Genomic DNA, 4516 nt, shown 5'->3' on the forward strand with positions numbered 1-4516 from the left:
AGCTTTAGTGATCAAAAATATTAATAGAGATAACCTCCCAGCAAAAGATGTGGTTCTTCTGTTTCCTTACAAAGCCCTAGAGGAAGAAAAAAGAAAACCCACAACACTAATCCCAAGTAATTTCTTAGCTATGCAGCTAAAACAGAAAACCAAAGTGAAAATCATCTCTTTTTCTTAAGTGCAAACTATTTGGCACTAGAAATCAGGGTTATTTTTCTTGGTAGGTGTCTTTGAATTTTCTTTTTTTTCCACCTGAAAAGTGTTTATTTGCTGGGGCGCCTGGGGGGCTCAGTCGGTTGAGGTTCTGACTTCAGCTCAGGTCATGATCTCTTGGTTCGTGAGTTCAAGTCCCCTTGGTGGACTTTCTGCCCTCAGCACAGAGCCCGCTTTGGATCCTCTGTCTCCCCCTCTCTCTCTCTCTAACCCTCCCCTGCTTGTGCACTCTTTCTGTCTCTCTCAACATAAATAAACTTATATGGAAACCAACTTGATAATAAACTATAAAAGAAAATAAATACATAAATAAACTTAAAAAACTTTTTAAAAATTTAATGTTTATTTGTTTTTGAAATAGAGAGGAGAGAGAGAATCCCAAGCAGGCTCTGCACACCCAGGACAGAGCCCCACGTGGGGCTTGAACTCATGAACCGTGGGATCGTGACCCGAGCAGAGATCAAGAGTTGATCTTGATNATTTTCTTCCTTTAAAAAAAAAAAAAAGTTTATTTATTTTGAGGAGTGGGGAGGGGCAGAGAGGGAGACACAGAATCCAAAGCAGGCTCTGGGCTCTGAGCTGTCAGCATAGAGCCTGCCGCAGGGCTTGAACCCACGGCCCGCGAGATCATGACCCGGGCCGAAGTCGGACCTTTAACCGACTGAGCCACACAGGCACTGCCCCCGCCCCCCCCCCAATCAAACCTTNGAGGATGCAAAAGAAAGGAATTAGACGTAGTTTGAAAAATCTCCCCAGTTGACTCAAATAGGCGTCTTCATTTCCCCACTTACAGCATGAATCACAGCCCTACAATCTAGCCTTGGATTAAACAATACATCGGAAAGCATCTTAACTGGACAAAAGCATTTTGATCCCAAGCCCTTGTCCAACAGGTGCTGTTTGAAACGCTCAGAGGTGCGCATTTCCATTGGAAGGACAAATACGTCAAACTTGTCTCTTTGTTACAGGGTTGCCGATGAGGTCCTTGCTCACTTTGACACTGTTCCCCCTGCTAGGACTGAGGACGAACGGAACGTCTCCCTAAGAATTAGTTTGTGCTTCATGGACACCGGATCATGTAACTGCCTGTTTCTCTCTTTGTCTTGGCTGCTTGAAGACTCAGAACCAAATCTGTGGCTGGGAATTTAAAAAGAATGGAGCTGACTGTTGGTGGGGGAAATGGGGTCCAGTGAGTATTCGTTGTAGCCCGTGACCTTTCTAGACGGTTTCCGTCCAGGGCTTTCCCAAAGGGGATCACGTGGGGGAAACTGGGAAACTGAAGCATCTTGTTTTTTGTTTTAGGAAGAGAGAAAGGGTACAAGTGAGTGAGGGGCAGAGAGCAAGAAAGAGAGAGGGGAAGGCAGGGCTCACCAGATGTGGGGCTCACGTTCACCCAAAGTGGGGCTCGAGCTCACCTGACGCGGGGCTCCAGCTCACAGACCGTGAGATCATGACCTGAACCTAAGTCAGATGCTTAACTGACTGAGCCACCCAGACGCCCAAAACTGAGCCATTTCGATGCCTTTAAGATCTGGAGTAACTCAGATCTGTCTGCCCGGCTGCTTCCATACTGATGAGCCTTTCTAGATTCTTGTTCTCGCTGATGTCTGGTTCATCAGTGTCTCTAATATCTTCTTGGTATTCACGGGGAACCCAGAAACAAAAACTTTCCATTTTTTGCACACACAGACACACCTGTATAAACTGTATTTTCAGAAAAATGACATTTAAAAGGGGGGGCACTCTCCTCATCAAGTCTTCTTTTCCTTCTTCTTACTCCTATTTCCTGNGTTTTCTCCTCCACTCTGGCGAGATCCTTTATAATAAACTACGAAATGAGGCCCCAACTTCCTCAGCCTGTAAAATATCCGGAGGTATTCAGAGATGCCTTCAAAAGGCTGGAAACCACACCATCGGAGGCCAGTCCCGGAGGACGGGCCTAGGCCTCACATATGGGGAGGAAGCCGTTAAAATCCCACTCCAGAAGGATTCGGTTTTCCTTCACTCTGGAAATCCTGCTCTCACTTGTGGGCGACGCGTCCTGACGGGCCTAGCACGCGCGCGGCTGGTGGGGGGGCCGCCGGCACCTGGGAGCGGCTGCCAAGGGCAGAGGGGGCCCGGCTGGAAGCCATGGACTTGCTCCGTTGTTCCTCGCACACTGTACCACAGAGCTCTCCACAGTGACGCGAATGTCCTTTATCCGTGCTGTCCGATACGGTCGCCACTAGCGGCACACGGGCATCAGGGTTTTGTTTTTTTTAATTTCATTTCAATTACTTTGCATTTAAATCAGCACTNCGTGAGGCCAACGAAGCACGATTTGGCTTGCAGACCCGGGAGACGCTAGGCCTGCTCGCTGAGTACTTATTTCCTAGCTGCCTTCTACGTTTCTCAGGCTGTGACCCCCGAGGATTCGCATCACGCAAAAGCAGCACGTTTGCGTTCTGGCTNTTTGCAAATAAATGTGTTTTTCTTTCTTCCGAACCTGCTTCTTGCGCAGGGAGCCAGGGGTCCGGGCTGCGTGCCAGTGCTCTTACCCGGTGGCTTAAGTCCGGAGGATGAGAGCTTGTCCCGGGGGGGGGCGGGATTTGCTGAGACAGATCTCTCCGGCAGAGGCCTTCTGCCTTGACACGACCCCGCTCCCTTCTTTACACAAAATGCCAGGTGAATTTAAATTACTTACAGATGTGGGGTGTAGGTCAGTGACAAGCAAGGGCCTGACCAAATCGTGACCGCAGCTTCACAACAGCTACCTCTGCTTCACCGTGAGCTGAAAATCATCACGGGACCCTAAACCTGGGTTCGCTCCCCCGGCCACACCTTCATTTCCCGCAAGCGGTCGCGCCGGCAGGCTGACACCCAGCTAGGCCCTTGGCTCCAAACACAGGCTGTAGTTGAGAGTCATGACCACATTTCACAGACCTCTTCTGGCTCACTGCGCAGCCCAAATCCCCAAATCTGACGCTAGCTGCTGAAAACTGGGGCCAAAGCCCATGCAAAACAATAGTGCATCTATCAATACAGTGATTAATTAAAAAAATTTTTAATGTTTATTTTTAGTTTTGAGAGACAGAGACAGAGAGACACAGAGCATGAGTGGAGCAAGGGCAGAGAGAGAGAGGGAGACACTGAATCTGAAGCAGGCTCCAGGCTCCATGCTGTTGGCACAGAGCCCGACGCGGGGCTCGAACCCACGAACTGGGAGATCATGACCTGAGCCGAGGTCGGACACAGCTGGCTGACCGCCCAGGCGCCCTGATATGGTGATTAATTTAAAAAGCACGGATTACTGATTCCTATATGTCATCCCTAGATGGGCAGCTGGAAATACAAAAAAGAAGGAAAACAAATTTCTGCCTTCACGATGCTCACCATCCAGTGGAAGGAATGGCAGGAAAGAAATACCCAAATGTTGTAACAGACAGTAGTAAGGGCTCTCAGAAAACAGTCTGGATTCAGCGTGGGACTTCACCAGGAGCACCGACTCAGAAGCCATAAGCTGCCACATTAAATCAAAGGCGCTCCTACCAGCCCCGTCCCTTGCTACTCAAAGGGTGCTCCACGGACCAGCAGCGCGGGCGACGCCTGGGAGCTTGTTAGAAATGTGGCATCTCGGTCCCGCTGGATCCGAATCCGCATTAGAGACCCCCAGGTGCTTCAGGCGCACATTACNATGAGAGAAACCCAGGTGCCGACCGTGACCTCAGCTCAGCCTCCCCACTCCTCTCTCCCTCACACGCCCTGGCTCTTGAAATCTCCCCAAAGAGAAATCGGTCAATTTCTGCATTGCTCGTGGTGGCACTGTCTTCTGGCTTTAGCCAGGGGCCCTTTATCCCCTTCCTGGACCTCTCTGCGTCCCCAGGAGTCCTCAACATTGCCACTCAGAGCCTTGATCCTCTGCTGGTCCTTTGTGGTGGCTTCTGTCCCTCTGGCTTCAAACCGCCCCCCCCCATGCAGAAACGGCATGGTATGGTCCTGGAGCGGATGACCTATGTTGCTACCTGCTGTAGCTTCGAATACCGAACAGCTGTCTGACATTGAGCAAGTCATGTCACCTCTCGGTGCCTCACGGTGGCTCCTGGATTCATTTGCAGACACGCATGCACACCAGTGTCGCAGTCGTACGTCCTGTCATTATTGCAAGCTGGCCATCTCTACCACCTCTAAGCTAGCTTGCACCGGTATGAAACTCGGAAGACCAATCCCGAGTCGGTAAAAGAATTCGCTGTTTTCCTGACTGTGACTTACAGACTGGCTGCCCGTTGGCCCTTCCCCCAGGATAACACCAGGGCAACTCAGGCTT

At 50.3% G+C, this 4516-nt stretch overlaps 1 protein-coding gene across 7 annotated transcripts in view; it reads right to left on the minus strand.

Moving 5' to 3' along the window:
* Positions 1-4516, minus strand: part of EGFL6 (EGF like domain multiple 6) — a 117294-nt gene that overhangs the window by 90702 nt on the left and 22076 nt on the right. The gene's annotated exons all lie outside the window — the stretch shown is intronic.

This window comes from Crocuta crocuta, unplaced genomic scaffold (assembly GCF_008692635.1).
Source record: "Crocuta crocuta isolate KB4526 unplaced genomic scaffold, BGI_CrCroc_1.0 scaffold2174, whole genome shotgun sequence".
NCBI lineage: Eukaryota > Metazoa > Chordata > Mammalia > Carnivora > Hyaenidae > Crocuta > Crocuta crocuta.